Raw genomic sequence first — 9,860 nt, 5'->3', positions numbered from 1 at the left:
CCCGGGAGGTGGAGCTGAAGCCTGGGCACGTTGACAAGTACAGGAGGAAGGACTGACTGCTGGATGGGCAGCTTTGCTGGCAAATTGGCCTCCCCAGCCACATTCTCGAAGACTCTGCACTTTCCAGGGGCTTCCAGGTCATCAGTAGGCCCCTGGGGAGGGAGACCTGGGAGTCACATCCCATCAGGGCTGCCAGGACCCAAGAGAGAACTGTGGTGCCCTATACCAAGGTCACAGGTGTGAAGCCCTGTACCAAGGTCACAGGATAAAAATCTCTGGGACTGACCAAGCTCCATAGCAACTTTTGCTGTGAGCCTCCAGATCTAAACCAGCCACTCCCCTGATCCCACATTAGGTAAAATACCCACCCACCCTATAGCATCCTAACTAATTACCTAATGCCACCATTCCAGTAGGAATTTCTTTATCTTGAAGCTCTGAAAATTTGGCTACTAGCCTGTGAAAAGATTCAACTCTCCCTTGAGCGGGCCTGCTGTTCTAACAGCGTCTCCCACTCTAATAAACTCTGCTCGCCTCTCATTCTGCCTCATGTCTGGAAATTCTTTTCCAGCCCGTGCACGGACCACAACAAGAACCATCCTCTGGGGTTCTGGCAGCTTCAGTTTCCCCGGCTTGTGGATCGTGAAACCGAGGCCCACACACGGGAGGGGCTGAGCCGAGGCCCACAGCAGTCTTTCTTGACCTCCGCGCAGGGCCAGGCTCTCCCCCACCAGGTGGGGAGCCCTGAGGAAGGTCCCGCCCCATCTGAGGCCCCGCGCACAGTGCCTGGCACACAGTAGGTGCTCAGCAAACATGGGTGGGTGAGTGTGACATCAGTTGGCAGTGTTTCCTGAACACCTAATTTGAGGCTCCCCACTTGTAGAGTGTTTTCTGGCCCCCTGGCCTGCTCTCCAGGACCCCAGAACTGCCGCCTCTCACGGACTCCTGCTGGTCCCACCCCAGGTCAGCACTTGAGAGCCCACTTTGTGTAAGACGAAGGCCCTGGCACCCGAGGGACCCCTACTGTGTGATGAACGGGTGTGGTGGGGGACACACTACCTGCTCTCACTGGAGCCCGTGCCTCTGGCCATGGGTCTCCCCTGAAGGGCCCATGAAACCACGTGAAACCCAGGCTCGGGGCCTCCTCCCCACAAAGCTGGGTTGACCCTCCCAGTCAGCAGAAGAGGAGACCAAGGTTCATAGTGGTGAAACTGGGCTGTCACTGCCCCTGAGCATCAGGGCTGGGATCTGAACCCAGAGGTTTCTGACTCCAGGGCCCAACCCTTAAGCCCATAGCGTGCTGTCTCCTCCCAGGGACCCTGGAGAGGCCCAGGACGGTAGGATCTGCTTACTTGCTCCCAGCATACTACTGAGGGGCGGAAACCATACCACAGGCTACGTTGCACACCCTTGCTGTTTGGACAGGCCTCGGGCCCTGAAGGAAATCACTCTTGGCAGGAGAGCCTCCCGAGGGGGAGCTGCCGTGTGGGCAGAGTCGGAGCCGGGACCTCTTGGAGCCAGGCCTCTCCGCTGATCCAAAACACAGGGCCACACAACCTCACGCAACATCCTGAGGCAGTACTGACTCAGTCAGCAAGCACTTACAGGGCGCCAACTGTTTATAAGGCCGTAGAGATGAGTAGCTGACCCTTGCTGGGCTAGTGAGGAGGGTACGTGCGTGCGTGCTCAGTCATGTTTGACTCTTTGTGACCCCATGGACTGTAGCCTGCCAGACTCCTCTGTCCATGGGATTCTCCAGGCGAGAATACTGGAGTGGGTTGCCATTTCTTCCTCCAGGGGATCTTCCCTACCTAGGGATCGAACCCATGTCTCCTGCATTGGCAGGCAGATTCTTTACCACTGAGCCATCAGGGAAGTCCGGTGGGGAGGGGGCATCACAGGATAGATCACATGCTGATGTGGAAGAGGGGACCCTGCCTGCCTTGTTCATGTCTGGGTCCCCAGCATTCACCACAGTGATGAGTTGTGTGTGGGATGAATGGATGGATGATGGATGGATGACTGCAGGGCTGGGTGGTCTGGGTGATCCCTGTCTTGCTGGGCCTTCACAACACAGCCAGACCCGGCTGGACCCCTCTCCAGTTAGCAGCCCCCTTGATGACCCCACTATCCCAGGAACTGATGCTCCAGATTTCCTCCCCAAATCATCCTGACCACCATGGGATATCTTTGGAGTCTCGTGCTTTATATAGGGAAGGGATGGAATTTTACTTTCTGCTCCAGGTTTGTTTTAGCATAAAAATATTTTCCTTCAACTCCTAGAGCACAGATTTTGTTCTAGGAGATGGTACTTTGTTTGTCCTGTGGTTCAAGTTCTCCCAACTCTGTGTAGTGAAGTTTTCGAGAAATCTGAAAAACTCAGATCGACCTGGGGTAATGTCCACACTCCTTGGCTGGGCTTCAAGGCCCAAAGGTCTGGCCTCTGTCGCCTCTGCTGCCCACAGTGGTCACTTGGACTCTCACCCTCGGCAGCACAGGACTCTGTGTGGCCCCCCGAACCCAATTCAGGTTGCTTCACCTGAACTTGTACTAACCCTCAGGACTCAACTCAGCACCTCCTCCTCCAGGAAGCCCTCCTGGCTCTGCCATGGCCTCCATCATGCCTCTCTTCAGACTTCCAATAGTGTTAGAATAATCTGTCCACTATACAATGCAGTTGCTGACAAAAATCCAATCCATATTATCTTAAGTTGGAAAAAGAAGTGGGATGGATTGGTTCACAACACTGGGAAGACATGGGTGGGGCAAGCCTGGGGGCGACAGGGATGTTTGGAACCCTGTGCCTCTTGTCTAAGTGGCTTCTTTCTCTGGGACAGGAGGCCTGGCTGCTTGCTCCCCAGGCAAACACATAAACAGCTCTGAGTCACAGGAAAAACACTCTTTTCCACCAGCTCCAGGTAGAAAATTCCAAGGAAAGTGTATCAGTCCAGGCTTCAGGCCAGTCCAAGCTCACACAAATTAAGGCTAATTTGAGAAGAGCTGCAAAGAGGGCTCTTTACAGACGCCTGGGTCCATGAGGGGGGCAGTACTGCTTTCGGACTGGGTGGAGGGCTGGTTCCACCCCTAGGCCTGAAGGGCTAGTGCCAGGGAACAAGCGCTAGAACCTCAAGGGGGAGAGATACGCGGGGAGTCTGGCTGCATAAGCACTGTGACCTTCCTTTAAGGACACGGCCAACCCAGGGGACCCTTCACAGCTGGGGTAATAAATTACTCTGTCGCTCCTGTTCCACTGATGGATCCAATTGGAGCCGGGGGGCCTAGGGAGCATAAGATGCAGTCCATGCAACCTCCTGGGGCCCAGACCAGGGTGGGGGTAGGGCAGGATGCAGAGACAGGCAAACAGAAGACCCTTCGTGTATCACCTCCTCTCCCTGGACCTCTCCAGGGAGGGGAGGGGGACTGGCCTCCTCATGGTGGGGGGTGAGAGAGGGAAGAAAGGGAGAGGGAGGGTGAACTGCATAGTGTTAAGCTCGCTCCGCACCCCAGGCCCCAGGCCTGGGCCTGCCATGGGCCTCCTCTCTCCAGGGCTCAACACTGATAATTAAATGTTGAGACAGATGAAAGAGGATGTGGCAAAGCCTGATGCCACAGCTGCTGGGCTGTGTTCAGCCGCCTCCCGGGCAGTGAATGAGGCCCCGGGTCCCAGCCTGGAGTTCAGGTGGAGCAGGCGGAGGGGCATCCCTTCAGGGAGCTGCTGGGTGGATTCTAGGGGGCTGAAGAGGGAGGGGGCAAGGAGGACTGGAGACCGTGGAGGAGAGAAGAGACACGCTACAGGAGTCCCTTTTAGGAAAAATGGAGCTTATTTGTGAGTCACCAGGGTGGCCATCCCAGGGCAGAGGGCAGAGGCTGTGACACGGGCAGACCATGCAGACACGACCCTCAGAGGGGAGGCTCCAGCGGGCCCTGGGCCCCAAACTGCCTCCAGGTTGCCTGAGGTCCAGTCCAGGGACCGTCCTGCCGAAGGTGACTAGCGTATGGCACCTGCAGCCACACATAGCTCATCTGTTTAGTTCGACCAGCCTGGACGGCAGCCCAGATTCAAGAGCTGTCCTGAATCTATAAGCCAATTGCATGTGTCTCCTCTCTCTAACCCGACTGTCACATACAGGAACCAGGATCAGGTCTTCCTTGACTTTTGTCCACTTCACGTAGCACTATGCTACACATAGTAGGTGCTCAACAAATGACTGATTAAGAACTCATGAATGTTCTCTTTGGACAATGAAAACTGCTTAGAAATAGTAAAGAAAGTTAAAGAGAGACCATAAGCTCTGCTCTAATGCAGGATATTTTCTGTAACACTTACTTAAGAGCAGTTACAACTCACACATATCAGAGATTGTCTTCAATTTAAAACAATAAATGTGTCTTTTAATAATAAAAAATAAAATTCAAGAGCTGGGCAACTGCACCTCTGCTGTCTCTGGTATCTACCCTGCCTTTTAGGATTTTGTGAAAACCTTCCATGGCAGCCCATGAAGTCATAATATTTGCAAGGAATCAAACCACGGCTAAGACTGGGGAGGCTGTGGTGGCCCTGGAATTTTTGAGGCACTAAGAGTAATTTTAGCGTTTGCTGGGGAGGTGGGGGCAAGCAGAGCACTCTGGTCAGGTTTATTTTCAGGAGCGAGGGGACACCTGTGGGCTCGCCCTCTCGCCTCACCTTCTAACTTTGCTCCCGAACACAGGTGGGCGGCGGAGCGGATGGCCTGCAGAGCTGGTTGTAAACACAACTCTCGGCTTGGGTTTCTTGGGGGATGACTTACTTCTGAAATAGCTTGATGATTAGAAAAACTTTTGGGTGGATGTTCCCTCTCCAGAACACAGAATAACAACTGCTAAAGTGGTTATTTCTGTTCACTAGATGGCCCTGATTTCCAAGGCCTGGGAAGCACCAGGTGAAAAGTCTGAAGCTCTCCAATATGCTTTTCAGCTTGAGTGGTAGGTCCACGTGGGTCTGGGTGCTGCTGCTTCTCCTTTTGGGAAAGACCCTCGTGCTGATTCCAACACCCCAGGGATGGATATCTGCACCCCCCCACCCCAACCTCATCCAGGGATCAGTCCAGAGCTGGGTGCTACCTGAATTCCCATGAGGAGGAGCTTTGGGACAAGGATCTGAGCACAGGGGAGCACAGGATTTGATGGTCAGTGGTTAAGGGAGCTTCCTCAGTGGCTCAGCAGTCAAGAATCTGCCTATTAATGCAAGAGACACAAGTTTGATCCCGGGGTCAGGAAGATACCCTGGAGAAGGAAATGGCAGCCCACTCCAGTATTCTGACCTGGGAAATCCCACAGGCTAAGGTCCACAGGGTCGTAAAAGAGTTGAACACGACTTAGCGACTAAACAACTACCACCACCACAACCAGGGTTAAGAATCTGCCTGCCCATGCAGGGGACACAGGTTCGATCCCTGGTCCAGGAATACCCCATGTGCCGCAAAGTAACCAAGTCCGTGAGACGTAACTACTGACCCCGCATGCTCTACAGCCTGTGCTCTGCAACAAAAGCCACTGGAATGAGAAGCCCGTGCACCGCTAGAGAGTAACCCTCGCTTGCTGCAACTAAAGAACAGCCTTTGCACGGCCACAGAGACCCAGTGCAGCCACACACACACACACACAAGTTACAAAAAAAGGGGCGCGTAGTCCTTGCCTTGAGGCTACATTGATTGCACAGCACTTGACAAACATCGAGAAAACCTCAACTGTTCACATCCAAGAATCTACGGGTGCTCTGATGAGGCGGAGAGACGTGAGTGGGCCCTCCAGGCCCCTCCTGGTGCTGACACCACAGTGACCCTTGCGGGAACCAGTAAAGTCCTCCCTAGGGTGTCCCAGGCAGAGCCATGAGCCCGAGGTTGTCTCTCCCCTGGGCATCCCGGGTCACTGAGATGCTGTGAGCTGTTTGCAGCCACGATCCCTCACAAGAAGGTCATGTATTGAGGCAGGATTGAGGCCACCATGCACAGGAGAGTCACCAGATGAAACACAGGACACCCTGGGAAATTTGCGTTTCCTGTGTGCATGTGTGTTTAAGTCGCTAAGTCATGTCTGATCCTTTGCAACCCCATGGACTGTGGCCTGCCAGGCTCCTCTGTCCATGGGATTTCCCACAAGAATACTGGAATGGATTCCCATTTCCTTCTCCAGGGGATCTTCCCAACCCAAGTATCAAACCCACGTCTCCAGCATTGCAGGTAGATTCTTTACCACTGAGCCACCTGCATTTCAAGTGAACAACAAATAATGTCTTAGTCTAAGTCCATCCCAAATGGGATGGGACATACTGGGACTATGTTCCTGGGACATACTGCTACTAAAATGATACTTGGGACCTCCCTGCTGGTCCAGTGGCCCAACTTTGCGCTCCCAATGCAAGAGGCCTGGGTTTGATTCCTGGTCAAGGAATTAGATTCTGCATGTCACAACTAAGACTCAATGCAGCCAAATAAATATATATTTTTTAAAATCCCTAACAGTCAACTAGCAATTAAAAACATTTTTAAAAATAAAATGTTATTTGTTCTTTACCTGAAACAAACTTCACTAGGTGTCCTGTAGATCTATTTGCTAACCTGGCAGCCCCAATGAAAGAGGAGCCTAACAGCACTGGCTGACTTCCCTGACTTCGGTCCCACTGTATCTGCCCCACCCTGGCCCTTCCAAAGAGCAGAGCCGGGACATCCTTCTTTCAGATCTAGTTTGAGTTGGGTTTCTGTCACTTGCAACCGAAGGAGTCTGGGTTAAAACAGCAAGTCATGGCCACCTTTCAGGAACAAAGTAGCCTGCAGCCTGGGAATCTGGGGGCTTGAAAACCCAAAGTGTGGAACCCGGGCTCAAGAACTCTTTTTTTTTTTTTTTGTATATTTATTTATTGGTCTGTTCCAGGCCTTAGTTGCAGTAGACAGGATCTTTTAGTTGAGGTCTTAGCTGAGACACGTTGGATAGATCCTGCTGACCTAGTTCCCTGACCATGGATCAAACCCAGGCCTCCTACATTAGGAGCTTGGAGTCTTAGCCACTGGACCACCAGGGGATTTCTGGGTCCGTCACCCTGGCCTGCAGCCTCTTCTCACTTCTCTTTCAGGGGTTGTGCTGGGGACACAGACTGTGACCATACTGACCCCGTGGTTCCCTCCTCTCTCTTCTGCCCTAGAGGTTTCCAGCTTCCTTTTGCATCTCCTTTCCTTCCTAGGCCATTGCTTATTATTGTGGTTATAATTATTGTCATATCAGGGTTTGTTTCTCGATTACAAAGCGGTTCACAAGCACTGGGTCATTTTAAACCTCACTGTAGCCCACCAGGCTCCTCAGTCCATGGAATTCTCCAGGCAAGAATACTGGAGTGGGTTGCCACTTCCTTGTCCAGGGGATCTTCCTGACCAGGGATTGAACCCACGTCTCTTACATTTCCTGTGTTGGCAGGTGGGGGTTTTTTTTTACCACTAGCGCCATCTGACAAATGCTAAAAATAACTTAAATGTTCAACAGCTGAGGAGGGGACATGCTTCCAGTATGCTTCCCGTCAGTGGGTCTCACACTTGTGTGGAAACCAAGTATGAAGACCATGGGGATGCGTGGAGAAGGCTCACAATAAGACAAACGAAAAATAAAGGCTACAAAACCATGTGACACAGAGATAGAGCATCTCCTGAGGGAGGGAGTTTGCTGAACATGAATAAACTACTAGGTGGGGTGGCAGGCACTGCAGACAACTTTCTGTTTTTAATTTTTCTTAACTTTTTTGGCCATGCTGTGCAACATGCAGGATCTTAGTTCTCTGACCAGGGATGGAACTTGTGCTCCTTGCAGTGGGAAGCGAGGAGTCTTAACCCCTGGACCAACAAGGAAGTCCCTTAATGGTGTCTTTTTTATACATAAATGAAAATCCAAATGAGAAAATTCAGTTTTTCCAAACAGCCTCCCCTCTTAATTGGAAGTAAGAATGGGGACAGACCTCAGCTTTGGGGGCCCCCTGGTAAAGACAATCACAAAAAGAATCAAGGAAGACAAGGAGACAGCAGTGAAAGCCAGGTCCCCCGACCCCCGCCAGGGCTTTGCTCTCAGGGTTGGCAGACTCTGTCCTGGCCCCCAGATTTGGTGGTAGCCGACAGGTCTTGCCAACGGTCACCTCTTGACCGTCAGTGAAATGAGGTCTCCTGCCTGGGCTGTGTTGGCCGCTGCTGTGGAAGCGGTGGACTCTTAGTGGTGCGTGGCGGCCACCTTGAGGTGTGGCGGTGTCCAGTGGATCAGAGGTGACCTCGGAGACCACTTCAAACAGAATGTGGGGCTAGAAGTGACTGCGAGGCCACTGAGAAATCTGCTAGTGAAGAGGGCGCGGAGGAGAAAGAGGAACTTGAAAAGGGGTGGACGGTGGACCTCCCAAATAAAGGGCGCACGGAAGGGTCAAGAACATGAGGAGCAGAAGCTCAGTGAGGACGTGAGCTTTGGGTCACCTCTGCTAATATTGCTCTGCTAACATTTCTGCAGTGGAGGGGACTGGACTGCAGTGATTTAACATTCATTTGTGTGCTTTTTGGCAATGTATGAATTCACTTATGAGTATGCATTATTTTACTGAAATACTGATGCTTCCAAAGGTGCCCTGACCGACACCCACCTCAGACACCACAGTGAATGCCCTCCAGGCAAGGCCTGCTGCCTGAGTGGTCCGCCAGGTAGGTTGACGGGGAGATGACGTCCCTCAGGCTGCATGTGAACTTATGAAACCCAGTTGTCTTGCCCCCCACTGTTTCTCCCAGGAGCCCAAGGGACCCTCAAGCAAGTGGGGACCGGCTGTTGCTAAGATCCACCTGTGATAGGTGTGGGGTAACTGGGTCTGCCTCGCCACACCCCTTCCGAGCATACACACAGCCCATCACACTCCATCTCCCAGAAAAAATAAAGAGCAGGGATTTGGGGGAAACAATTTTATTGTTTAAAAAATAGATGATACATTTGTTATACAAAAAAGGCATTTTAAAAACTCTGATCTGAATATGTCTCATTTTCAGAGGCAGCGTTAAAAGTGTTCAGTGTTTCCGTAAAAGCCAGGAGCAGTTGCTCTTTCTGCAGAAAGGTGTAGCATGTTCACGCCATTGGCCGGGGTCGGCGGGGGGTCATGATCATGGTCTTCCACCACCCAGGGGAACAGACAGTCCCTCCGAGGTAACAGCTTGCCTGTCTCTCTTCCCTCCCGACAGAAATCCTGTTTGGATTGCTGCTTTCCCGCATGGGACAGAACGCACGGACACAACCCAGATTGCAACACACCATGATTTCAGAGCCCACACCCCCCACCCAGGACTCTTTCTGGCAACAGCTGCTAAACACAGCACCAAGGAGGCTGAAAAACTTCACTCGGGCTCGGGAAGCAGTGGCTCTCGGAGCCGGCAGAGGCCCCTTGATGTCTGCTCTCACCCCCTTCTTCCAAACCAAGGCGGCGTGGGGCAGACTGTACAGGTCCGTCTCAGAGACGCGCAGTCAGCCTCGATTACCAGCTTCTCCAGGATCCTTCCCTCTTATACTCGAGTACCTTGTACCATTTATAACCGACCTTTCGACACGTCTGTGGGGTACAGCTAAGGACCCAAACTGATGAATATATGTAGTTCTATTTACACTTCTGTTTCTAAAGCTACCAGCGCGGAACCATATTCCATGCGACTTTCAGTGAATGGAAATGTATTTATCCATTCCCATGCCAGAGGGACAGAAAAGATGCAGAGATTTCCTTTAAAACACCTGAGAGGAAGGCAAAGACCAGCAAGAATAAAGAACCACCAAGAATAAAAGCAGCATACTTAATTGAGATCTCCGCCCCTCCCCATCTATGGTCC

The sequence above is a fragment of the Cervus canadensis genome, chromosome 13 (genome assembly GCF_019320065.1).
Source record: "Cervus canadensis isolate Bull #8, Minnesota chromosome 13, ASM1932006v1, whole genome shotgun sequence".
NCBI lineage: Eukaryota > Metazoa > Chordata > Mammalia > Artiodactyla > Cervidae > Cervus > Cervus canadensis.
This window is presented reverse-complemented; position numbering follows the sequence as displayed.